General features: G+C 42.5%; 1 protein-coding gene across 14 annotated transcripts in view; it reads right to left on the bottom strand.

Moving 5' to 3' along the window:
- LOC117238310 (probable serine/threonine-protein kinase yakA) overlaps positions 1 to 27,900 on the bottom strand; it is a 382,495-nt gene that overhangs the window by 68,007 nt on the left and 286,588 nt on the right. The window contains exon 1 of one of the 14 annotated variants that reach the window (XM_033503137.1): positions 400 to 421. The exons of the other annotated variants lie outside the window; for them this stretch is intronic. The gene's annotated coding sequence lies outside the window, so the exon portion shown is untranslated. Of the gene's footprint in view, positions 1 to 399; positions 422 to 27,900 lie in introns of those variants that run through there. 14 annotated transcript variants of the gene reach the window in all.

Below are 27,900 nucleotides of genomic sequence, written 5' to 3'. Positions count from 1 at the left end.
GACCACGTTGCTGGTGAGACAATTTAATATACAAATGTTCCGAATTGTTGATAATTAACGAAACAGCGAAGCTGAGCAGTAATAACATTGTCGATAGTTGCGCTCTATTGGCAAAGATGTACACGAGGCCATCGAGTATCGATTCGTTCTATTGGTACTTGAATAGAACTGCAATACATAGTTACCGGTTCGGCATAGGGGGCGTAGGGACATAATTCGAGTAGTAATTTAAGCACGTTGAATTCGAAATGGTCGTTACAATACGCCGCGAATGCAGTTTAATCAAATATGTGTTTACCTGGCAAATAATCTAGTGTGTAATTACTAATTACTCGTAGAGATATTATACGAGATACATTACGAATCGGCTGGATATTCCTATTTAACTACAACACTCACCGTTGCGGGTGTAACGATCGATGCTCAGTTAATTATGGTGTTTTACTGCTAAATTTCTTATGGGCTATCTTTGTTACCTCGTTTAAATTACTCGCGTTCTTCGTGCCGCCAGAAACCACTTAATGTCATCGCAAGAAAAGGAAGTTGTATTTGAACACATACCTGAAACAAAAAAGACGAAATGTACTTAGTTAAAGAGAAACGGTTATGTTAAATTAATTTTTATCGCGCAATGATCATTAAACGAGTTGCTGATAAAAATACCTGTATATACATCCTCGATTTCATATCCGCTTCACGTTAGAGAATATTCTGATAGCAACGATAAAACATTTTATAGCGAGTGATATATTTATCGTTGCTTGCGTGTATATTATTATTTATTGCTTATCAGCGTCATTCATATTCACGAACGTAGTTGTCGATAATAATAATGATGATACAAAACGTAAGGGACGACGAAAGAATACACGAACGAGAACGTAAAAGTATCTTAATCGATACTGCTTGAATCGAGAGTGAGCAACGACTATCGTACCGTTTGTGTTACTACTTAAAATTTGTGTCCCAATGAAATCGTGACTATAACAATTTAGGCAAGAAACAACAAACAACGATAGATGTATACGAATTTGAACGCGTTATAAAAGTGGTCCAACGCGAAGTTCGGGTTCGTTCCATCCACGCAGTGATTCAAATAATCATAAACAAGAAACGTATGAAATTATCTGGCAACAAGATTAAAAATAGCGTAATACAAAGCGGCAACTTTCCACGAATTCATTCGAATAGCCTCGCGTGAAGCATACTAGGTGCAACTACGGTTGGCCCATAAAGAGCTAAAAAACATGGCTAACATAATATAAAGCGAAGCGTTCTCGGTGGACTTCATCAAAGATTCAGCCGGTTACACAAAGAGCTACCGGACGAGTCCGAAAATTTTCAAGCTGCTGTTCTCGCGAGCGTTATTAAATGAAAATTGCTCGGGTGTAACAGGAGCCGCAGGTAAATTCCGTAAGTCAGAGCCGACAACACTCTGAATAGAATTTTCCAGAAATTATGTAATTTCACCTGCCTTTTGGATATAAATATTGTGCGAAAAATGCAAATTGATAACGCTTTTATGTCCAACGATATAAAGGATGCTTCACGATTAACTAATAGAAATCGTCAAGATTAAAACGATGTGACCTACATACATATTTTTAGTAATAACGTTTTCAAAATATACGTTGCTCTAAATGAAACGTATATTCTGGTTCGCTGTTCGTTTAAGTTTGAAACAAATTTTGTCATAGGGCACGATGTACAATATTTGAGAGGGAGACGGTAACAGATATTCGCACGGTGCTATATGCGAACACGCGTTTACATTTTATCCATATTACGACAGTGCAATCGAGAAGAGAGACCAGAGCGCGTTAAGCCGTAACGTTCAGCGGCGAGCATTTTGGTTCCTCGAAACGAGTCGAGATGTCTGTTTAACGCGTGACGTAATATCCTGGAAAGTTGTATAAAAGAACCACGTATGTAGCAAAGGTTAACACACTCCAGGGATTTTCCCTGGTTTTCACGGCACGTTAACAGATCGCATAAAGATTACTAATGGAATCCATACGAGCGTATAAAAGTTGTTCGTCAGTGGTTGTCCGACTATCCAGGTAGTCAACTAACCTTTGCGGAAACGTGATCTCGGGAAAAGGTTTGAGGGGAAGCACGGTACATTAGCGAGTTAGCACGTATACAAGGCTACCACGTCAGAAATACAGAGTCAGAATGCATTTTCACCGAATAGGAACGCGGAGGAGCGAGAGCCTGGCTGATTGGAGAAAGCCCACGGGAGTCGTTTCGTCGTCGAGTCTTCGCCTCGGTCTTTTTAGATTCTTATTCCACGTATCCCCCTAGCCAACCGTCCTCTACCACCCCTGTCTTTCTTCCTCTTATCCTCTCGTTTTCGCGTACCGTTCACCAGACCACCGGGATCGTTTTACGCGCCAGCTACACGTTTACATACGATTCGGCCGTGTGTAAATGGTAGACGTGAGCTCGGTACAACCAACCGGGTACGCTTTTCGTTCGCGCAAGACCTGCTGAAAATTTTACGCCGTTCCCAGAACGAAGGAACTACTTGGGAGACTCTTCTCTGTCTTTCTTAGCCGGAGAAATGGCAAGAGGAAGAACTTCGAGACAGCGATGGGAAAAGTAAGAAAGAGAGAAGAAACGTGTCTACGTATGATCGTGTATGTGTGTACGTGTGCGAGAGTATGGCTGCGCGAGGTCCGTTCGAATTCCGCGTCTGCGACGTTTTAATAAATTAGGAAACCTTCGGCCGCTTCTCTCCAGCCGGATGGCTGAACCGGGAATCGTTTACGACGCGCTTTCGGAATGAATTCGTTATTTTTCTCGTGCGGAATTCTCCGGTTGACCGTTCCAGTCCCGCCTCGTCCGCGGGCCTTCGTGCTAGCCGGCTAAATTTTACATCGGTCGGTTTATCCGTAGTTTCGTCAATTTTTTAGCATCTTGCGCTCGAGTAAACTGAATTTCTAGTAGCACGGTAGTAAAGGTACGGGGAAAATGTACATCTCTGGTATCGAACGAGAAACGCTTCGGAGGAAGAACAAAGGAAGAACGAAGCGCAAGCTACTTTTAACGCTTAAATACCAAAATTCTCGATACGATCAATTTGTAATTTTTCGTACAAATTGTGTAATTTTTCATATTATGCATATATATATGTATTTGTTCGTAGATCTAACGTTTCAATTTTTTATACAAATATCGTACTTTACTCGCCGTAATTCTAGTCGTAATAGGTTGCTCGAGCGAGGAGTTATTGCCTTCGAGTTAACGTGCTGGTGTGGAGAATTTGAAGTGGTGTTCAGGGAGTAATTAAAAAGACTGTTTTGTTATGCAACGCTCGCGAATCTAACATACTGAATCGTGTAGGCCGGTGTGTCCTCTGGTTTATTGCTTTAGTTTTTGAACGTTTTCCTAAGCTTCTGTTAATTTATATCCTGTTGGAATTCGTACTCCTTAACGCCGATATTACAAAATACATAATCGTTGTTTAAAACTGAAATCACTTTTGATAGAAACTAGGTGATCCGTCGGTTTGAAACTGCCAAGTTTTGACTAACAGATTGAATTTGCTTTTCAGGTATCTAGAACTCGTACTTTGAGGGTCTGTTTCAAACTCAAATTCATTATGTATAGTACGTATTTCTAGACGAGCTGCCTGAGCACTCGAAACGTTTGAGTAGTTGGACATACTATCGTAAAATTTCTGAAATTTGGCCGTTTATTCGAAATAATTTCTTTCGAATTGCTTAAAATTTATCTATAACTGGGACTAGATATTTAGAATTCCACTGAAGTTGTAATTTCGATTTAAACAAGTAACGAAAAGTAAGAATTATTAAATAGAAAATTTAGCCGAGTTATGAGTCAACTCGTCATTTGGGAAGCATCAAGTTCACCAAGAATTAATAACGTGCTTCTCACGAGGACTTTTCAAAAGAGCGAAACGACTAATACGAAGCAGCTGACAGAACGACCTAATCGTTCGTTAAACTGGATCAAAAATCTTCTCGGTCTTTGGTCTCTTACGATAAAAGCGAAGAAGCTTCATCGCACGCCCTTTAATACGGCTGGCCGCTTTCTTTCCGTCGTCTCGTCGATCGATTTCTTCCCTATCGTTCAAACATGACGTGACCATTGTGCTCGATGGTTATAGCCAGGTCTTTTCTTCTCTCCCTTAATTAAGTCTCTGTCTCGGATAATTCGAAAGTATAGCTCACTACGCTCGGCGAAATTGCAGCTCATTACGTCCACGTTTATCAAACATTCAAGGAAACGAGTTACCCGGGTACTCTATTTACGCCCACGCGAGTCGAAGGAAATAACAGATTATGCGAAACTTCGTTTGACGTTTCAGAGATTCTTTCGTTCGCGAATATTTTTTTCTTTGCTTCCCTATGCTTTTTCGAATATAGTGTCTTGGATAACTAAAGACTCGGTACTTCTCACAAGGGATGCATGGTAATCTTTGCTCGAGATCTCACTCACGTGACTCATCAACGACGGTGAAACGGTAGAAACGGTTTTTACGAAGAAACAGTCAAGATCATGGTCAGGATTATGTAATGTGGTATCGACAGTTCGGACATCGCAACGGGATATTAATAATAGAATATTAATAAATATTTATTATGCTCACACATTGTTTATATTATCGATAAAACGTCGATATATCTATTCTCCTGTAAAGTACGCCAAATCTCGAAATCTCGAGACTTTTGATATCGCTCCGTAATGCACCCTCCATAAAGTACCATTAAAATACCATCCACCTAATATCGGACATTCTCTCCGAAGAAAGCAAACAGAATCAGATAAAAATGGCGTTCGATCGATGGATAAGCCAAGAGAGTGGGCGTTTCGAAACAGCATTACCTAGAACCGAATCGGAACCGGCGAATTTAATCGCGAACTCGGTCTTAGACAACATCGGCGGGAGGGGGGGGGTCCGATATCGAATTCGAGCAATTCCGTCTTAAACATACAACACGGTCCCCAAGAGAGGTTTCAATAAAACGCTGAGACGAAGGAGGCAGACGGGTGTGCCGCTCGAGAAAGTGAAGAAAGAAAGAAAGAGAGAGATAGAGGAGGGGGGGGGGAGAGAGAGAGAGAGAGACCTGAGCTTCTTTGTAGCGGACTTGTGTGTACTCCGTTATGGAATTCCTTCCTCTTTTGATATCATATTGCATTCATCTCGTCACGATAAGCCTCGAATAAGGGCTAGCATAAAAAGTGGCTCAACGTAAGCCGGATAGAAGTGGCAGAACGCGAATCTAAAAACACGGCTTCTTTTTTTTTCTCTTTCGACCAACCTGTGCAATCTGGTCTGTCGACGTTCTTACACAATTGGAGACAAACCGAGGAGAGATACGCGTACGAGATTCTAATTTTTAACGGAATTAAATTAATCGTAAAAGCAATACCGATTTTTGTGCACAACGATATAAAGGAATGAAGATGGGCGAAATTTCGTCCGTGTACTTGCCAAAGAAAAGCGTAAGCTTTCGCGATCAATTGAAACTACATTGTCGATAATGCAACCCCCTCGACCAAGACGAAGTAACGCTGGAAAACGTTCGTTCTCCGCTACACTCGCTCTTCCTATTCTTCTAAAAAAATTTCCCCCATTATACTTTCGTATACATCGCATTTGATTCGTAAGAGTCCTTTTTAATTTCCTACCTGGCGTGTAATACTCGTTGGTTTCGACAGTGGAGCTGGTTCCTCTCATGTTCGCAGCGAATTTATCGTTTAACCAAAACCGAGGGGGTTGCTGGTCGAGGATCCTAACCCAGAAACTCGTCGACCTCGAGCCTCGGCACGTGAAATAGGAGCGTGCAGGTCGTGGAATAAACGCGTTTTTCCCCCCTGGTCCCCGGAGAGTAAGTCTCGGTAAGGACCTTACAATATCCAATTCTAAGGGGTGGATGGAGGATGGAGCGAGGCAGGCTTGAGCTGCAGCGAAAATTGTTTTGCAACGAGCCAGGCCGGAACATTGCGAACACGAATGCTCGTCTGCGTCGCCAGATATCGTAATGACGGTAGCCGTGAATGCCGCGTGCAGGAAGTCGCTATTGACGGCCATACGGAAAAAGTAAACGAAACGGGGGAGCGAGAGCTACGTGCCGCTGTACGAGCCAGAGATTCGAGCTGCGAGGATCGAGAAAGAGAAAACAGATAGAGAGAAACTATAGCTGGAGAAGGAGAAGGGAAAAAAATAAGAGAGAGAAGGGAGGAAAGGAGACACAGAGGAATAGATTGAATAGCGAGGATAGAATAGACAGGAGGAAGAGGGAAGAGGAGGAAAAGAGATAGCAACAGATAACGGGGAGGAGAGTTTTCGAAGGGCGCGGAGGTGGCATAAAAGCGAGTAGTGGAAATCCGGACTGGCTGAAAGGAGCGATGCGGGATTACGAAAGGATTTATTTGAGATTTTCTGCTGCCGCCGCTGCTGCTACTATCGGCGACGCTGCTGCTGTTGCTGTTGCTGCCGCTGCCGCTGCCGGTGCTGCAACATCTCGACTTGAATCGGTGTACAAATAACAAAATGAAAAAAAAAAAGGAAAAGAAGAAGGAGGGAGAAGGAAGAATCCGTGGGAGGATATGGAAAAGGATAACTTGGCAGCCGGAGGAACGCGATATCTAAATCATACAGAGCAGAGAATCGAACTGTCGTTTTGCCCGCATGAGAATCGGCACCGTGTCTTGCATTGGAAGCCCCTGCCAGACCTCAGGCTCGGCTATAAATTAACCGAGATCCGGTAAAAAATATCGGAAAGTTATTTCGATTAGAAGAACACTTTGGAGGGACAGGCTTTCTTTTAAACGATTACTTCGTGGGAAATGAACCGATTCGTTTGGACTTGATCCGAAGGGTGGGTGGAGGAGGAGCTGTATGCATTGATTATGTTTGAATATTAGGTTTATCGCAAATCGATGTTTTTACAAACGTTGCCATAGAAATGGAATTGAAATACATCCATTATTTGGTTCGCTCACTGATTATTGCAACGAGTACTCTCTGTATCTTTAAATTTGCCAAAAATGTATAGACGACCATAGTCTAGTTACGATCATTTGTTCGCTAAATCGTGATTCATATAAAAAGGAAAAATTAGATGTCAGTTTTTATTTGGGGAAATCAGCTATATCATTAAACCAACGTTCTACCACCGAAGTATGTCCAACAATACGAAGAACTATAAAACGAAGGTTGATACCGCCTCGGCGCGACGTGAACTTAACAATGACAATATCCGACGATGGAGGAACAGCTCCGACGATTGCTGGTGGCATCGTTAGAATCGCGCGAATAAAAACTTTTTCATAGCATTAAGAATACGTCAGGAGGCGATGGTGGCTGAAATGAAAGCAGTCGTCGTTATAGAGTCATTCGTAGTCGGCACCGCAATTAGTTTCATTCTTTCCCGCGCGCCTCGGTCGGCCTCTTTTACTTTTATGCTCGAACGACCATCTTGCGCTCCACTGCTCTACAGTGAAGAAGGTGTGAAGTAGAAAACGAGAGAGATGTAACGAGAAAAATTGAAGAATCGTCACGTTGCGCTTAAAACTCTTTGCACGCTCCTCTACTTATCCCACTTAAGGCAGATTTACAGCCGTTCCTGTGGCATATCATCGAATAAGAGGAAACCTTATTTAAACGCGCAAATTATGCGAATCGCCACTTTTTCTTTCGTATATTTTAATTTTATTGCCACTACAGCTGGCACAGCGTGAAATACGTGAAATATTAATAACGCTATACGATTAGAATTTTTATTGATCCAGTCATTGATCCAGTAGTACGTGAAAAAACTGACCATCAAGTACCAGACTTTACCAGAAAATATCACTCCCGTCTCTAAAGTATTTTTATCTGTTATTCGAACGTCGACACGACATCGTTAAATTTTGCATCAGTTTTAGGATACCCACGGTAGGGGTGCATGTAATTTTCACGGAATTAGAAATAACGTTGCCGGTTCGTAGCCGCGCCCCACGAGAATCGTAAACAGATAGATTTTATAGCGATGGGTACTTTAATATGCGCAAGGGCCGTCCGCCTAATGTAATGATTATTAATTGCCGCACTGACAATATTCGCTGCACGCTCGTGCTCGTACCGCGGTTGCAGCTGCAACCAGTTTTATTAGCGTCCCGACGGCTGTTTGGAAGGTCTACCAACAAATATACATCTTGGTATGCGAATAGTAATTGTTGTTTCGAAGTTGTAACGACAGCCGACGAGCAGGACATAAGCTACTCGGCTAATGCGCTCTCTGTGCTTTAGTTTATCCGCGCTAACTGCGAAACGTCATCGCTTCTAGTGCCTCGAACACAAGCTTTCGCTGCTTCTCTTTCGTTATACTTAGCTCTTCGTCAACAGCCGCAAAGATTTCGCGAACTCTCGTCCAACTTGAGAACAACGGGAATTTTCTAATATCGCGTGAATCCAGGATCGATAATGGAACAAATGTTTTTTAATTTGAAAAACAAATTTCGGACGTGATAAATTTGTAAATTTCACAAAACTCGGCGCATCAACGATCGCAAAGGCTGCTCTGTTTAATTAATCGGCCAATTTCTATCCCAGTTAGATACTCCTTGGTTCGCGTTTATTCGCGATATTATCGTCGACAACGAGGGATATGCCAGTAACGGCGTACGCATAAATAAACGAATCGCGAATCTTTCGTAGCACGATTATTAAACGCGTCGATGCGACGAGCTACGAATAGGTCGTAAATGAACGTGAAAACGATGAAATATTACCGAAACTGAATTTCCCTGTAACAAAGATATCGACGCGGTTATAGGAACATGATCCCGGTTTGTTCGCTCGCTTGTTATCGCGATATCTTCGATTTCGATACACGTTCATACATAAGCTGTAAACCCTGAAATACTATCGCGGAGTGAACCTATTCGACCGTCCAAAATTTTATTTCTCTTTACTTTCACGGTTACACGGTAGTCGGTTCTCCAATTTAGCGTCGACGGAATTCCGTTTAGGTGCGGTAGTATCGTAGGATTAATTTCTAGATCAGAGGCAATCTGTGTGCTCTGGACGCGTATATTCGCGAATCGGATATATTTCTGCGGCCCGATTACATAATATAAAGGATTTATCCTCTGTCGTGTCTTGGAAACTGCATCTGGGTTTACGACATGGCGCGACGGACTGTAATTCAACACCTATTGACACACTTGTCTTTAATAGAACACGAACTCTGGAGCGCATATATTGCGACAAACGTTGCGCTGGCTGAATTATATCAAAGGAAGACGTCCGCGAGTGCAATTTAATTGCACGTCGAATAATGAAATTCTATTCCCTGTCTGCTGAATCTTAATTCCGAGACATCGATGCGCGGAATATTCTGCTGTGTGCAAATGTGTGTTGTACACGCGAGCTTGTATGCAGAGTTTGGAAGTCGACTGTTATTGCGATAGAAGAGAAACCGAGGTTCTTATGGTCTTATTGAGAACGTGATACGCAGAGTTTGCCACTCTCGTTTCTTTTTCTTCTTTTTTCCTTTCCGTAGTTGAAGCGTAAATGTAGAAAATTTCATCGCATAAGGGTAAAAGGAGAATGTACTGATAGATTTTTAATATCGTTTCTCGGAGATTTCCAGTGCAAAGTATTTTCCCTCGTTGAAATTGTTCGATGATAATATATTTACTAATTACAGCAGATTGGAAATTTCAGAATTCATTCGTCTAGAACTGTATGAAAATCTTTATAAGAAATTTTAATCCAACAGAATTGTTCGACAGTTATAAATTTCTCTACCAATACCACGTAGGTTCTCTCGAACGAAGACTTGTTTAAAGAGCGGAAAACGAATGGTTGCTGGAACATAGCCGCGACAGTTCCATATTCGAAACCACATACTCATTTAGTTTTTACTACGCTTAACTTGACATACGCGCGGCTGGAGAAGGTTGGAACATTTTCAATTAACTAAGGTCCGTTGTTTTAGCAACAACGCAAGAAGATAATTAGCTTTTTAATCCGATACAAAAGAAAAAACGTTCTATTAAATCGGTATCTTTATTCTTACATACAGGCGTTACAAAGTAAGCCGAACTTTCGTCCGATATAATCCGAACTGTGCGTACTGCGAAGTATCAAAACAAGTTTGAAAATGAAACCACAGAGAAATAAATAAACTCGAGGGGCGACAGACTGCGAGATTATTTCGTAGAAACTGACATTGTGAAATAGCCTAGGAAATTAACCGAATACTGTACGATATTTGTAAAAAAGAAGATGTATTTTGAACGAATTTATGAAAATGAAAAATATTCGAATAAGAAACGTTTAAATAACGTAATTAAAAGTTTGTACGCCATTCTTTTTTACGAAATAAAATGTATCTGCTAATTAATAGAAATTGGAAAATTCGTCGTTACAAATTCTAACAAACTCGGCTTAATTGTCAGCTTTACCTCGATAATCTTTTAATTATCACCAAAAATTTCTGCGATATAATAATTCTGCTTCGCTGGATAAAGTGGTCAAATACTTGGAATTCCCATAATTAATAACTGCGTATTTTTTAACTGCGACGGAAACGGAAAGATAATTTTAACGTTTAAATATTAATAAAATCCCTCCTTCTGTGTTACAATTAACAAGAGTCTTGTTCGTTTCATTTAGTTTCCGCTTTGCATTTTGCAAACATTCTAATTAATTCTACAATTCCCGGTTTAACGACCCACGCAGAATGAAAAAACGATAAATAAATTGAAAACCAACTTAACGAGTTTATCATAATTATATTACGTTCCCATCGAAGACCATGCAGAAAGTATGCAATAGGTGTATTTTTCTAATTTCCTGATTTTCATGCCACGTTATGTTTAAAACGGAATACCTATAAAAATATGAATTCGCACAAACGTCGGTGGTCTGCGATTATATTCCACGCGTGAAACGCTTTCGAAATCGTCGATCGTATTAATTGTCTCATTGTCGAAACAATTATTTGACGATCAAATTGATTTCGTCGCTAGGAACTCGTATTTTTCTCTCGATCCTCTACCAGCTCTATGCACGTACGATAATTATACATGATATTTCTACCGTATGGTCATCGCGAAACCTACATCAAATTGCTAATTCGACCCTAAAACAGCAGGTACTCGCCTATCAATCCCCTTAATCCATCCCCCCTTCGCAGCCACGATCGATCACGATCCATTAGATAGATTCTAATCGAGCTATTTGCTATGTGGAATTCATCCGCAGAGGGCGTTCCTTCGCCCCTTCTTTGTTCCGTTCATTGACGAGAGAAGGCTTCGTTCCAAGGAAGTCGCGTGCTGGCATAGCGGCCACCACACGGGCGCAAGCTACCGTGTTTTATACGACTCGTTAGGCGCCAGGATGGCTGGTCCCGGTCGTAGAAGTCGTCGTGCTGACGGTTTTCTCTACTCGCAGCCCGCTAACCCTTCTTCGCTACGGCTATAGGGTGGTTTAGTAATCGTTGTACCACCACGAGAGCGAGTGGAATAAAATTTCTTCGTACGAGCTTTTGTTTTCGATAGTATTCCTTTTCGACACTTAGCAATGAGAATTTTTCTTTTGACGTTTAAGAAATTAAAAAGCGTAATAAGTTGCAAAACACGCGCAATAATCTAACTGGGGTAATATTTCGGTAACGAAAATGAAAAATTCAACATCCGGCGATACCGCTAACTTCATCGGATTCCGTTTCTTTACTGGTCGACCAAAAATTTGCATTGTCCCGTTAATTACTGGGACCTTCTGTACAGATCGTTCTCCTACGGTAGCGTGCACTTGCCAAGTATGGTTATGCGTATTGTTACGAACGACACGACACAAGTCGGAACCCGGTCGAAGTCAGACCTCCGTACGTTCGAGTGTTAATCTGCGAATTATTTCCTAGGGAAGCGTAATCGTTAACAGCGGCGCGAAGGGACGACACGTTAAATGTTAGAAATTTCTCCTCTGGCTCGACCAACGCTCACGTAGTCCCTATCGTTGCCGAGATAATCGAAATCGGTGTGTCGTACCGTCACCGCTCAGCTGATATCGAGCCAATGTCTGTTCGTCGCTGTTATATAGCCAGAGAGACATTTAAGTTTGCCTTTATTCACATGCAGACAACACGACACAATTACTCTCTGTTTGTCGTAAGAGAAGCGCTCCTCTGGCTCGAGAACATCGCGGTGATACGATCAAGTTCAATATGTACTCGCGAAACCAAGTAAATTCCAATACAAAAGTATTACTTCACGAGATTCGAGTACCGCCGATAAAAGGCGAACGAAATTTTATAGCGAATTAAAGTACCTACTCGTAAAAGTTCGAACCTGCTCGATCAAGGTTTGATGATAAAGAATTCGGATCTGAATACTTAAAAGTATCGTTTCGTTTCTCTTTTCTCTTTTTCTTTTTTCTTTTTTTTTTTTTTTTTTTGCGAAACACCGATGAGGTATTCGAAATTTCATATACACAGTTAGATTGGAACGTGGTAGCGACATCGCTACATAGTTGATCCCATCGCTAATCACAAGTATAGCAGTCGTCGAGGGTTAGGGATGTCGACACTAAACAGAGGGAGGGACAGGGTGAAAGTTCGGGTTACCAGGCTGCGTGGACTACCTAAAGCATCTAGAAGGGTAGGAACCGCGAGTCAGTTAGATGGACGCGTACAGAGTGGGTTCTCGTGTGTTTAGACGGGTTTGTGCGCGGTCGAACGCGTAGAACAGGGCTTGGTGTAGCATGCGAGTAGACTAGTAAACGCGGGAGGGATACGTAAGTAGTAGGTAGATCGGAGGGCGGTGAGCTGGCTTGCCCTCCGCGCTCGGCGAAACAGGGTGAATCGGGGTGAGAGAGGAGTAGGAGGTAGATGAGATGGAGGTGGAGGTGGAGGTGGTGGACGTGGCAGTGTATAGGAGAGGTGCAGGCGGCAGGCAATAGTCGGAGTGGCGCCGCGACTCCCGTGACGTCTGTCGGCGCGTCGGCCAATCAATAGCATCCCCATGGCAACCACAGATAACATCGGACACACACCGGTGCCGCGCAAGCACGCCGCCTTTCGGGCACTCGGTACTTCCTTCCACCGATGCCCGGACGAAAGACTCGACGCTGCGCCGTGTACGACCCGTTCACCGAGACAGGGTGGTGGTGAGACGAGCTTACACAGCCTCTATCGAAAAGATTCCTTTCAACCTACTCTCACCACCCACGCGCGCGCTGCCCTTCTTTAGCTTCGGTCGTTTCCACCTTCTCTATCGTTCTTCGCCAAGCACACCTATTCTCCTTTCTTCTCTCCTTCCACTCTCTTGTATTCCCTTCGGTCTCGCTCGCTCTATCTCCTCCAGTGTTTGCCTTCTTTCTTACCCTGTATCTACCCCTTTATCCGTCACCACCTCGCCTTCTCCCTTTTTCATTTACGTCCAATATTCCCCCTTCTCCGTACCCATGTTTTCCACCGTTCCACCATCGGCAGTTCGCTCCTCGCATCCCCTTCCACTCGTTGACACCGTTCGAGCAGCTCCACTTTTAAACAAACTCTAACGTCACATCGGACCACCGATGGTTTCGTGCAATTTTCCGTTTAGTCGATCCTACGTGCTTCTCCGTTTATCACTCGTTCCGATCAACTCGCATATTGGGTGTCGAATTTACACCCAATCGGACGACGATGCATTCGAAGGCGTGGTTAGACGCTCGGCAACAAGGGGACGCCTCATTTTTAGCTTCTCGTTCGTTCCGTACGTTCACGACCTACTCTTCGAATACTCGCCCCTGCGGTATCTCCATCGTAACCCTTTATACTCTGGAAACAGTTTGGCATTGCTCTTTCTTCCACGTCTAAATCCAACGTATTCGTCAAGTTTTCCTATCGCTGTTAACTATTTTTCAGAAAGAGCGTTCCATTTCACAGGATCCATGGATAAATTGCGATCGGATTCTTCGTAACGACAACCTACATATCTCATTCAGCGGGAACGTGGCCTGGAACAATCCTATTCCGCGAACGACGAAGCGTCGCGAGGACGAAGGGGCAGCGGCCTCCACTAATCGATCTCGTGCTCGAGCTCTCGATTTTCCTCTCGAGATTATTCCACTTGTGCATAAGGAGAGTTTCTCCGCTCGGTGTTCCGGGCAAATTGCGCCGCTGCTCCATCGCTTAATTGCGTTTACTCGAGGAAAAGTTCGCTAGACGAGAATCCACCCTCTGCTACCACGATGCACCGATGGTCCTTCACTTCCGGCCCCCTCCTTCAATGTGTCCTTTCCGTTGCTACCTGCTGCTACGTTTCTCTCGTTTCCTCTCTGTGCCACGGCGAGTCGACCACGTCGACGACGAACGATGGACAGACAGGACTGGATCTTCGAATATTTGCAGACACGAGGCAAACTTTCCGACCCGTACGCTCCACTGGACGAGATACGTCGACAGCATTCTTGAGTCGACCGGTCTCTGGTGCTTCTCTAATTGTCCACCGACGTCTCCATGAGATTCGCGTTATGATACTGTGGAAATAGCCGAGTATTTTCGGCCGATACGAGAATCGAATTCGATCAATCGACTTCATCGAGATTGTGTTCCTGTTTAGTTGGACGAAAGTAGAGTTTCTCGAAGGTTTATGGAGGGAAGAAAGTCGGCTAACTATTAGGTCGTAACGCATCTATCGTCGATTTTCTAGAGGAATCACCACGGATAAGGAATTTTATGAAGCAAAATATCTTTTCTTCTACAATTATTTTCGAAATCCCAATACAATTCTATTTAAACAAAAAAGCAGTTAAAACAAGCCCATCTTTTATTACGACGTCCCTACCCTGGTAGGTAGACCGCTTTCGGAATTCAGTTTCGCGGATATTTAGAAAGCCACGGTAAATCGACTACAAGAGATAAACCCAATCCTGGGCGAACGATAAAATTATTTCACGAGAACCAAAACCCAAAAAATAAATAAACCTGAAAAACTGTCTCCAGGCCAGGCGCGCAAATCAGAGAAAAGGCACGGTAATGTTGCTTTTCGTAAGCAAACAAGCATCCCGGAATCTAAATTCAGTGGAGAAGCAGGAGCAGGGCAGGATGCACAGTGCAGAGGGTGTGATTTAACGAGATGTTTTCGTGAATTGTGCCCGTGCTCTGGTAACTAATAATTCGATTTTACGAGCAGTCGCGTTGAATGCCTTCCCCCGGCGCGCCGCGACCCTTCGCGGTGTCGCGCGACAAGCAGCCGGAAAGCGTCGCGGCGCCACTCGGGCTGGAGCCCCATTCCCACGCGGTCCATAATACCGCCAGCTCGCTCGTTTCCCCGTTTCTTTCCTCTTCTGTTCATCCTGTTCGCATTGGTCGATCAGCTGGTCGAAAACGTCTATTCGGATTCTAAAAGTGCCTGGACTCGATCCAACCGGGTTACCGCATCGCTTACAACCCCCTTTCCTCTTCCTTCGGTTCCTCGCCTTTAACGATTCGATCAACTATATTGCCAGTATGTTCGAACGAAACTATAAACTTTCGAACACCTTCCGAGTGTTTTGTAAATATAAATATAAAATATAAAATATATGTAGCGGCGTATAGAGCAAATGGTAAAATATGTCAAATTCCGCGATATTATTTTAACGACGAAGTAAGAAGATTGTACAATTGGAGATATATCTATAAATTAGTTAGATTATTAAATAGTGTAAATAGATAATCAGGGATAGTACATTCATTATTAATTTGAATATTGATAAAATTCAAATGCCGTTACTACAGATCGACCAGTGCCTGGATTCTTACGAACGTATGTAGTATATAATCCGAATATTTTACGCCCAGAAAAATTATGAGCGACTTCCTTTGCTTCATGCCTGATCGTCGTTGCATTTCTAACCCTTTCTCTCCGCGTGCGCGTCGCTTCGAGACCTATGTGCCCTTCATTCCCGGCCTCGTCGCTTTTCTGCTCGTTAAAGCGCCGCTGGAGACGGTCATTAGTCGTTGGGTTCGAGACGAACTCTTGACCTGCCGATTCGAAAGTCGGTCATCGTCGAGGTCGATACCGATCTCACGACGAGATTTCATGGGTACGCACGACTCCAACGGTGGTCACGGAATTTTTCAGTCTCGATAAAAGTTTTGCCGGAGCACGGGCGACAGGAGATCATCTTCGTCTCGGAGCCGGATTACAGGACTCCGCTAACGACGCTACCACGACGACAACGTGACGCTCAAACAGTAAAGTCCCGATATTGCTGACGCGGATTTTATCGGTCTTTAAAAGGTTTCGGTCGCTGCACCGAGTAAACGCGTGGTATTATATAGATAGTGTTATTGGAACTTCCTACAGAATTCCGCTTCTTTTCTTTACTTGGCAATATCCTTAGCTTTCGTATCGCATGTGGGATTACGTTGCATTTGTACAATTTCCTTGGCCCAATACCGTATTTATTAATATTTCTACGATACTTATAAAATTCTATAGAATTTTCGGTTAATTCATCGAGTTGTCTAAACACGATATTTTTCTATCAAAATTATTTTTCATGTATTTTCCTGTCTGTATAAAATACAAAAATTATAAAATATTAAAATTTCTTTCTCTCTCTCTCTCTCTTGAAAGAGTTCTATCCCTACAGTATCCATACGTAACATTTTATTCGCGCTCCCCGTGGAATAACAATTCACAGTCACTTGTCTCGCGAACACGAGACCGTATCTCCCAATGTCGACATCGATTTGTGTCATCATTCGAACAGCATAGATTTTTCGTTGCAAGGAACGTAGGTCGAGTAAAGGGAACGGTAAACACGCTCGACAATTAAAACTCAATTAATCGTGGCCGAATCCGCGTATTTTACTCGACGGGGATCGATAAAACTGCTCTCGATCGTCGTAAACGCGTGACCTGACGGCGTTGATTCGAAAGTCGGTCGTTGCCGTTGCGCTAAATTTTCAACCGCGGAATATGGCGAAGGTGACCTCGTGACTCCGCCTCGTCACCGCGGATATAGCGTATTTTTGTGCACGAAACAAGCGCAGACTGGAAATATCGACTGGGAATATTCGCAAAGACACTCTTGCGTCACTTTGGAGTATAGAATTATTATACGAAACGCGAAGCAGATATTGTGGTATAATAAGGTCTATGGTAATTACTAAATCCAAAGTATCGTAGTTTCCTCGGTACCTTCGAAATAAAATCGAAATAAAAATTTTATTCGTGTTCGTTCTGTCGTGTTGAATATTCGATACTTTTATACGACAGGGCAAAAATTTCAATAAAAAATCCACATACGTTTCTTTGACATATAGAGACAGAAATTTTTTTTAACATTTTACGCTTCAAATCGTAGGAATATATATGCAATCAGAATTATTTATACGAAAGCTTGTTCGAGAGAACTTCTTTTAAATTTTGATTACGCGATAAATATTCCATACTCGTAATCGATAACAATCTACGAATTAACGATACTCTCAGTCAGATCGAAGTACTCTAATCATTTACCCTACATTTAGCAGAAACACGGAACTTTACCGGAAAGGAATTTAAACCCCTGAAACTCGTTAACCCACTTCAGAGATTTCTGCAATTTTAAACAACCAATAAAAAAGTAAGCTGCTGTTCTACGTTTCTATTTCAACCTGAACGAACGAAGGTCCTGATGTTACAATTCAACCGAATAGAACGATAAAATAAAGATAGCCGTCATCGTAAATCCTCCACCGTTGCCCTCAACAACGCGAATAAGAAGAAAACCCAAAATAACAGGAAAAGCCTGATATATAATCACGTAATAACAATCGGGATTGTATCCATTAAAATGGCCGCAATTGCGAAAGTAGAATTCTAATTTCGGGGGCAGATTGCCTTGTTACGTTCCGCCACACGTTCACCAAAATATTCAGAATTTCCGTTGAAATTTAATTATCCGGTTTGACAATTGAACATCGATTGCTCGCTTAAATTTTCGCGCTCAATTTCTCCTGCCTTTTTCCACAATGCGAAGTCGAGGTGTCGGCTGGAATGTTTGTCATTTTCCGTGACACGAACCTCTGTTATTTTATTCGTGAAATCCCACTTTTATACGGTTTATCGAAATCATCGTTGTTTCGTGTGAACTGTAATTTTTATGAATTTACAAATTTGCCAAGCATTTGGTTGACTCGTCCTTGTAACCACCGTGGAATTACGTAACGCGTAGGAAACTGGTTTAACAAACTATTCTCGGTCTCTTATATTTTCTCGGCGAATCTCGTGGTAAACTGTAAGACGCGGAATGTGAGGGTAGAGGATAGACAGGGAAAAGCCCGCGGATTTTAGTTGGAGAAACTTTTCTCACCTGTCGCGCCATACTTTATTCGGGCGACAGCGGCGTTTCATGACGACCGTACGGAAATAAGGATGTCGAGGAGGACGAAGAGGAACTGCCACGATGCCGAGAACTGGGGAAAGGGGAAAAGAAAGGAAAGAAGGAAGGCTGGCTCTAAAGGAAAAGAGGAAGAAGATCGGAGAAAATGGTGGAAAAGACGGCGTAGATAGTCGAAAGTCATTTCTGTCGGGTAAACCGTGTCGGAGGAATTCCAGAATAAACAAAAATGGATCCACCACCACCCCCTCCCCCCTAAACCGAGGCTGCTTTATATCCCAAGGCTGACGCGGAAAAGAATCCAGAAACGCGAACAAGCTCGTAAATCAAATGTGTCTGCACTCCACGGCGAGTATACGAGAGTCGAATCCGTAAACCCTACGCCCCTTTAATCCCACATCCATTATTGGTACGTCACGAATAAGAGGGTACTTTCTTCGGTGGCGTAGAGCACCGCCATTACCAACGCCATCGCCAGTCAAGCCAAGTCGTCTTTGGGATACGGTGGTGCAACGATGGAGAAGGGGCGAGAGAGGATAGAAAGGGGTTCCTCGCGACCACGCATTATTTCCTGTCGTGGCATTCGATGTAGATGGCCCCGGGCATTCCAAACGTTTGATTGAAAATTTCTTGAGACTCAGGAATGGTATGTGCAATGGGGTTCGACGGTACGCCGTTTCACAGACGGCTTTATCCCTGACACAGAGGAAAAAGGACGAAGATAAAGGGAGAATCGATCTATTTAACATCTAGGACTGTTCGAGATCGTGGTGGACGTTGATAGGAGGAATGCATACCTAATCCGTATGAATGGAGGACAGGCTTTGTCTCGTCCCGATGATTTTTCTGCCTTTCGCATGAGAAAATGAAAAAGGGCCAGGTCCGTCGTATGCTCGATTTTTCGGAGAAATGACGTAATTCGCTTTCCGAAGGAAGATTTACAGGGGATATAGGGAGGTTCAAAATACTGTTGCGAAAATGAAATAATCTGTAATAAGTAAAATAATTTCCCAACAAAATGTAACGATCCCCTGTTCGATAGATAAAAGGCCTAAGCAAAAAAGTATAGCCAACGAAGACGAAACGAACTATCAAAAACGAAATACATCTAATCTATTGCGTGGCTTATTGGAGTTTTCCCCGGACTCGCCTCCCTCTCGTTTGCCACATCTGTCGCACCTGTCCTTAACATCCTTAGCACTGGCAGGAAGCGTGTCTGCCAGTTATACGAAAAGTTCGGGCAGGAAACGATACGCCCAAGGAATCGGTGAAATTGCTTCTGCTTACAAACACGAATTATTCGTTTTGAGAACTAGCTATCTCGTGGTGCAAAACCCGTTTACCGACTCGTCATTTAACTCCAACAGCCTACCGTCGTCCAACTTGAATACTTCGCACATTTACGTCTCTATCGACCAGCGTCGAATCTACGTATTTATCATCTGCACGGAGATAAATTCAGAAAAAACATAGAACTTTCCACGAAAGCATAGTCGAGCTTTCATTCGCTAAACTCAATTTCCACGCGATCGTACACTGTTTCTGGTCAAAAACCGATGAGTGTCGAACGTCTCTATCGAGCATTTGAAGACGGATCGCGTCTCGGATCGTTGCGACTACGATATTGGCGCGTTACTTGATTACAAATTTTTAATTAATGTCACCGATTGTTGTAAGCGATGCGGACGAGAAGACGAGATATCGGTTTCGAACGCCAGATCGAGATCGGGCGTTCGAACAGGATGACGCGACGCTGGAAGAAAAGGGTGAAAAAAATGGCAACATTAGGTCGATTATTTTTTCGTCCAATTGCATCTAGTTGAATGTAACGCGTTTAATCGCGAATACGGTGTCCGTGTACGCCGTATAGGCTGGCCGGGGCCAAAGCGATAATAGTAGCGAGAACGATCGCGAGGCAATCGATCTCTCGACGGGCGTTCATGGAAAATGAAATTGTGGCCTGAGTATTATCCGGAGAATTTGGATTATCCTCGCACGTAATAGAAAGCCCATTAGCGCAGGCATATTGTTTCTAGCGACAAGCCGCATCGTGCAAGATTACCCGTGCCCGATTAATGCTAAAAGTAGGCATAATTGCTATGATTAACTGTTCTATCAACGAAATTCCCGTAATCCGCGGTTATCAACCGGAAGTGACGTGACCGCCGTGAACCATCGGCCATTACGTTCGTCGTTCCATGGTCTCTGATACGTCTATGACAAGGCAATACGAAAAACCGCATCAATTTCGACGATCATTGGCCTACAATGAAATTTAGGATTTGTAATCGAGGAACTCGGAACTAAAGTGCTATAAACGACAAAATCTTTATTCCGAAGAAACTCTGGAAACTTCCAAACATCGAAATACATTACTATACGTAGCCATGAAGATTTGGAAATTCATAATAAAATGCTGACCACAAACGTTGTCTAAAAACGATTTCTAGTTACTTCACGTGTAGATAAATTAGGCATAAATACCAGTAGATAAATTTGACGTCGGATTAAAAAATTATTTCAGTATTTCTCTACTATGTACACGGGTCGTGTTACATTCTCTTTGCACACAGTCGCCGAATCAAGGCTTTGGTAGAAACATGCTTCCGCTTCGCGTTAAAGCGAATTACCAGGAGGAGACGAGGTAAAACGAGGATTTAATTATCGGTGCAAGGAAGTTTCGACCGGGCGGGAATTAAATCGAAGCTCGAAAGCGATCTTAATCGTTGACTGTTAATCACTCGATTCACCAGCGTGGGAATCCAAACTTTTCAAATCGTCCTGCGTCAGAAAAAAGCAGGATGAGGTGATTGATGCCGGTTAGACGAAGAGTTAGCGCGAGTTCTCGGGTTCGTTTGGAAAATTCGTCAGCTAACGAAATCGTTCACGCCGACCCCGCGATACGAACCAACGAGGGGTAGTTTCGATGCTTACCACCCCCCTTGCTCGCTCTTCTATCACACACACACACACACACACACACACCCGTGAACCCTTTCAGAGTTTTACGAAACCAGTTCCTATCCGAAAGTTCCGTTCTCTCAGTATCAATGCAGCTGGTACCGTACCAGTCGCGTGTTACTGCCTCCGTCGCGATTGATTTCCGTCATAGTGCATCGGCCAGCCTGCTCTAATTAATGCTGCTTTTGCCAGTATAGCGTACGACGAGAGAGCAATTCATTTGGGAAGAATTATCGTCGAGACGATGTCGTTTCTGGAAATTGTCGTCATTTTCTACGAGAAAAATAATATTTACTGCGATTTCTTGTAATTATCGTATATTATTTTCGATGCGATTCATTCGCAAGTTCAAACTTCTCATTCGACTTTCCGTTTATTTTCCTATTCAATTTGCCGACTAATTTACTTGCCTCGGTTCTGCCATTTCCATAGTAAACCAACGTATATCAACGTGTTTCATAATCGAAGAATTTACATGTCAAAAGTGCTCAATGCATAGAAAATGAACTAATCATCGTCATTTTATGGGTCTTTATACGAGTCACAAGTTATACGAGTCACAAGCCGCTTCTTAAATATATCCAACGATAACCGTCTAATTTTCATTCGGCCATCGCGTTAGTCCGAGACTCTGGGCAACTTCTAACGATAGGAGCGATAAGCAATCTACTTCGAAAGTTACTTACGCTTTCGAGGGACGTTTTATTGATGGGTCGCTTAATCTGTATATATCGTATCGAGAAACGTATCCGACGAAGTCGCGCACGCCCGTAAACCTTCCGACTCAGGATACGATACGGATAATTCCATTAAACGCGATTCACCGCTGGCAAACGCAGTTTGGAAATCTTTTCAGGCTCTGCCACGCCTCCGTTATGGCCGTTGCTTAAAGTAATTGGGATCAAGATCCAAAGGGTTCGTGAAGCATTTTAACGCGAATTGCAAATTACAGTTTGCCGAACGGCGTGTTTAAATATATTTTATAACAATAATTCGCTCTCTAGAAACCAGTTTCAGATTAATGTAACACATTTAAGTACTTAATCACCGAGCAACTCGATTCAAACTGCATTCCTCGTGAATACGTTACACGCGTCTCATACCTGACATTCGTTTGAAATCGTGAAGGGTCCGATCGAGCCTAATTACATTCGATAAAAGCCTGGAAACTTCAGTCAGCGACGGCAAGACACTATCACTGGAATCGAGGTCGAAAACTGGGGTTGTTGGCAGACGGAGTAAATGGCAAAAACTAGAGGGGATCGAGCAGCCCTATCTGCAATTGCAATCGATAGTACGGCCAGCCTGAAGTTCTCGAGTACGATATTTAAATGTCAGGCACATAACACGCGTTCGCCACCTCCAGAAGGGAGTACCCTAACATTTATACCTCGCCCTTGTACTTAGCGTTCCATGCGAAACAGCCCTCCTTCTACGCTATCTCCCTGTCCTCTGCGCCTCCCTTTCCCTCTCCAAACGTTTCGCTTCGTTTTTCTTGCGCTCCCACTAGCTTAGCTTTTCGTATTACACACGGTTTCTATTTACATAGGTTGATGCAACAACGATACAACAACTAATTCAATTGTGATTCGATCGATTGCGATATATTATACAAAAATAGGTCAATTCTTGCACTCCACTGACATCGTCGCGGATGACGGAGACTTAGGCTAGAATTGTGATTTACCTATCTGTGTGTTCAACAACTTTCTTTATTAATGTCACGAAAACTCTGAACAATGTAACAAAGAGCGTTCTAAAGCGGAATTAAGTAAAAATCAACTTTTCCCTATTTTAATTAGCACGATTTCCAAACCACAGACGATACCATGAATATTAAAAAAAAAACAGGCTGCGTTCGAAACTGTGTGCACGCACGGCGCATAAATGCCAGCGAACACAGAAAACTGACGCGGAGGAAAGAGAACGGCTGGCAAACGTTATTAAACTGGAGGGCTATCGACTTGGCGCGTGTGAACGCGAAGAGGGCTGCGGTGGCAGCCATGGTTGACGTTAGAGCCAGTGTGTTGGCCATTTCGCGTTTCCACGGGACTGTTCCAACCTCGGTCGAGTTGCTTTCAATGGGCCTCTGGATCCCCTTGTCCCTTCTGGACAGAGCGCAGTGGTAGCGGCGCGTGCGAGAAACTGCCAAGCGTTAAGATCATCGCGTAATATGCAAACGTTATTAATCCGAGAATGAGCCACTTTAGGCTGTGAATGGCTTCATTTGAAATCTCGGCTCGTGGACCGTCGAATAATCACGTTTGCCATGCTTGTCGACCGGTGAACTTCCGACTCACGCGATATTACCGACTGCCTGGTTTAGTCTGCTTGCTCTGCAGTCTCGTTAGCTGCTTATGTTGGGCTTTTGTCGACGAGAAGCGTACTTTTCAACATTCTTCCGGTATTGTTTCACCCGTAACATGGGTTGGGTTCCTTTATTTTTCTCACGCAAACCCATAATTAAATTAGAAACCAAATACCAATCATTTCTTCTCAGCCCCCAAAATTCGGTTTTTTCGTTAAATCTAAGGAAACCTAAACAATACTACATCATCGAAGATACCGCAGAAACTTTGTTGGCGTGAAAATACTAATCACAAAATGAACTAAACTGTGAACTAAAACACAAAGAGAGAGAGAGAGAGAGTAACTTTCGGGACAAAATTCGGTAGACCAGAAAGATGACAAAGCCGCGAGAACTCGGGGTGAAAGAGTTACGTCGAGGTGAAAACTTGAAATCGCGACACAACTGCAAAAGTGTTGATTAATTTATTAGTTGCAATACTATAAAACGTTGCGTATTAGAAAACAAATACATGTAGGTACATCTCTGTTGATAAGTATTGAAACACCTATGAAAACTTAAGTAACTCCGAAAAATGATCGACAAAGTATCAAAAAATTGAAAACCTTAAGCTAAAACAGAGCTACGATATATCCTTATCAATTTGATATAACAAAATAAATTTTCCTTTTGTTTTGTGTATATTTGACGCGTTCAAATAGTCATACGACGTTCACCAAAGAACCAAGTGGAACGGAAACGCACTAGAGAAGAAAATCGAAAATCTTTGTCATAATTGAAATATTTTTATTCGATCTACCGCTTTACGTTCACCGTCACGAAACGATACGAAGGAGTGTCTTGAACGTAAGCAGGTAGATAGGCATAAGTTTATGGGCAATTTTATCTAATTTACGGTAAGCCCGGTCCTGGATACGATTAAATAGACTGCAGTCACGCATTCGGCATATGTGTATCAAGACAAGCTCGATAAGGAACGCCACGTGAACGATACGACAGCTGACTATCGGAAGAAACGAAGATTCGAAAGATATATTCGTTTTTACCTAGCACGTAGTTGCGGTAAAATTCAACTATCGAAACGTTGATATTATGCAAATTGACCGGATGAAAGTGGCGTACGCGATGACGATTGTTCGAGCGAAACGAACTAGAAAACTCGATTATCCGCGCGTAAAAAGCACGGTCCGGTGTATCATGGTCAGTGAATGATCGATGGAACTACGAAGTTATTGAGTATTATTGGAATTATTGTAATATGGAGGGTAAAAACGCAGGCGCGCAAATAAATGTTGCGCGAGGATGCATTAAACTCGATAATTAGACTGCGAATTTTTACGCGTTTATAGAAAATTTGGAAGCGCAACATTTAGTAGGTAAAATAATTTTCTACCAAGGTCTAGTTTCTAAATTATGTATTTTCAAAATTATGAATTTGCATCAACAAAATGATAATACGTTTACGTTTTTTGTAGAGAAACGACAAAGAACCTATTAACTCTGCTACGTTCTTCGACTCATCTTTCGCACAGATAGAACAAATCATAAAAATACTTTGAAGCAAAATAAAATACATGTAACAAATTTACTTATCCAATCGCAAGCTACTAGATTGCTCAATTAGCAGTGAGATATTAATACGGTAAACGTAAAACAGTTAATTAGACCCGAAATAAATCCACCAAAACGTTAATTACCGCAAACTTCATTCTCATCCACCGCGGGAAAACTAGCGAAGACTATCCACACTTTTATTTTGCCTAATAACGTCGTATACATCGATCCTTCACTTAAAAAAAATTGTATAAATTCCCGATGGAAAATATTTCTCAAAGCCACGCGTCGTACGCTTAAGTAATATTTACTTATTTATAATACTTACGTACAAATTATACTTATCTATAATAAGTAATAACTTATTATAAATAATTAGCCATGTTACTGTGCCACGCCAGAAAAACTACTGAAAATTCTCAACGCGAGAATTGATTATAATTTTAATAAATATTAAAAAAAAAAAAAAAGACGCGTCGTACATTTTCCCTTCCATTCGTTTTCATCGTCGGCTTTCCCCGATACTCGTTCAACAGTTCCTCGTAGCATTTTCTTCTTTCTTTTTTCTACTATCACCGTTATCACTCGAAAGGAATGAAATCTCGTGTGCGTTTGCTTTATTAACGCAAGATACGCGAGCGAAATAACGGGCAGTCAATTAAACTGGGGTCGCCGTGGCTTGTTAGTCAGAGAAACGCACGAATTGGTAACTTTTTTGCCGAGGCCGGCTCGAAATGATTTATAGTCGGCGAGTTTTTAGCTATTTCACCCCGGAATGACAGGCTAGCTAATTAACTCCGCTATTGTTACCCTTCCCTGCCTTCGAGTCTATCCACGTAGTCGCAAAACTATTATTACTCACGCCACGTTACTTCGTAGTAATTAACGAACACAGTCCGAATATTCTGACAGGAAAGGGGGATGACTCCGCTCTATTCCTGTTCTTTGCTTCGAACACCTTGGCAAACGTACCGCAATTCGCACGGGAATGTTTGATACCGTTGTACGAAACGTTGATCCTATAATCAGGTCGACTAGAATCTGAAATTTAGATATTACGAAATAAGATTTTCTCAGGCAACCGATTTCTATACGACCGAAACTTTATGCGATATAAAATCTTCTTTTTCTCAAAAATTCTTGGGATACTCATTTTTGGGAACAAACGACACTTTCTTAATTTTCTGTCGCAATTCGCCTTCGTTAGCCTCGTACGCTGCGTCTGTCAAATATTCCTAACAATATTATATATCGAGATATCGTATTTCGAACAGTTTTTTATACTCACCGCCTACGTTCATTAAGAAGTTATACGTGTATGAGTAGTTGTAGAAGCAAGCACGAAAGTCTTAGATAGGGTAATGTAAATTCGGTTACAAGCACGGCATAAGCCCGCAAATAATTAATTAGTAATACGAGAAAGGTACGGTAACGGTTACCTCGGTCCTTTCTCTGCTCCTTGACATCAGAGTTTGAAATTGGAACACCTTTTCTCCCTTCAGCCCCTCTACCTTCATCCCACGGTCTCCGGCTCTTCCTCTTTCGTCCCTGTCGTTCCCCGAGCGTGTTGCGTCTTCGAATGAGACGCGCGAGGTGTCGTCGGTTTAGGTACCCTCGCTCACCTCATTATATTAATTATTTAAATCCCCAAACGGCACATTATATTAAGCTCCAGCGTACTTCGTAACGTTCAGCAGGTATAAATCATCGTTACCTCGTCTCGCTCGTTAGGAAAGTAAGGAAAGCTGCGCTGTTAAACGGCCAGGATACATCCTCCAAAGAGACGAATCTGCGTTTCTTAGATCTTGAATTCGCAAAAGAATCGAGAAGAGCGGTACGTTTCCATCGAAACTTGTACTCCTCTTCTTCTAAATTATCTAAGACGTGCTCGATTCTTTTTCTAACACTTTTCGAAACAACGTACCCATATTTGATCTAGTCCATTTACAAGACGAAAGTCGAGAATGTCTTTACGCTCAAGTTACACCGAACAAAGTTCGAAGTTTTCAACAAAGAAAGTCTTCACATTCTTAAACTTCTCGACTTTCTAAATCTATATCAACGAATATTACGACATTTCTCTTCGTTCCTTTTCACTTAAAACTTACTTATGGCAATACCCATGGACAGAAAATAATGAAAAATAAAAACCCTCGTCGCGAACTTTATCGCGCAACTTTCCTCGATCTGCAAACTTAGGCTACAAACAAGGTTGCATGAAATATTTCAATGAAAAAACAATGATCGACGAGGATGCTTGGCGCGCGAACTAACAACCCGCGATGTTAAATGAAAAGCAACCAATCTTTCCTTTATCGAGCGCCGAGATGAAAACGCTAAAGCCTCGTTTCCGTGCTCGTGCCATAAATGTTAGATAAAGACGTGACTATTTGCAGATAACATCGACGTCGTTCGCTCCTGGAAATATCATAGCTTCTGGTACATGAGCGTGTTCTCTAGATCTCGTGTCCGGTCATTTAGGCGCGTAATTCCATTTCGGGAATTGCTCGCGTTAGAATTCATTCGGGATTCGCGACGCGAGTATACTTTGCATATGCCGAGTGTCAAAAGATCTCATAAATGGAAATAGAAATTTAACGTGAAACCGATGATTACTGTAATATCGTAAAGTAATTTGAATTAGAGGTCGGTTGAAATTAGAAAAAACTGTGTACGTCGTTTTTCTGTGGTTTGTTTACATTTAAGAGCGCCTATGTTACTAAAGTCACCTAGTTTTTACAGAGATATGAGA

The sequence above is a fragment of the Bombus vosnesenskii genome, unplaced genomic scaffold (genome assembly GCF_011952255.1).
Source record: "Bombus vosnesenskii isolate JDL3184/JDL3185 unplaced genomic scaffold, Bvos_JDL3184-5_v1.1 scf7180000013448, whole genome shotgun sequence".
Taxonomy (NCBI): domain Eukaryota; kingdom Metazoa; phylum Arthropoda; class Insecta; order Hymenoptera; family Apidae; genus Bombus; species Bombus vosnesenskii.
This window is presented reverse-complemented; position numbering and strand designations above follow the sequence as displayed.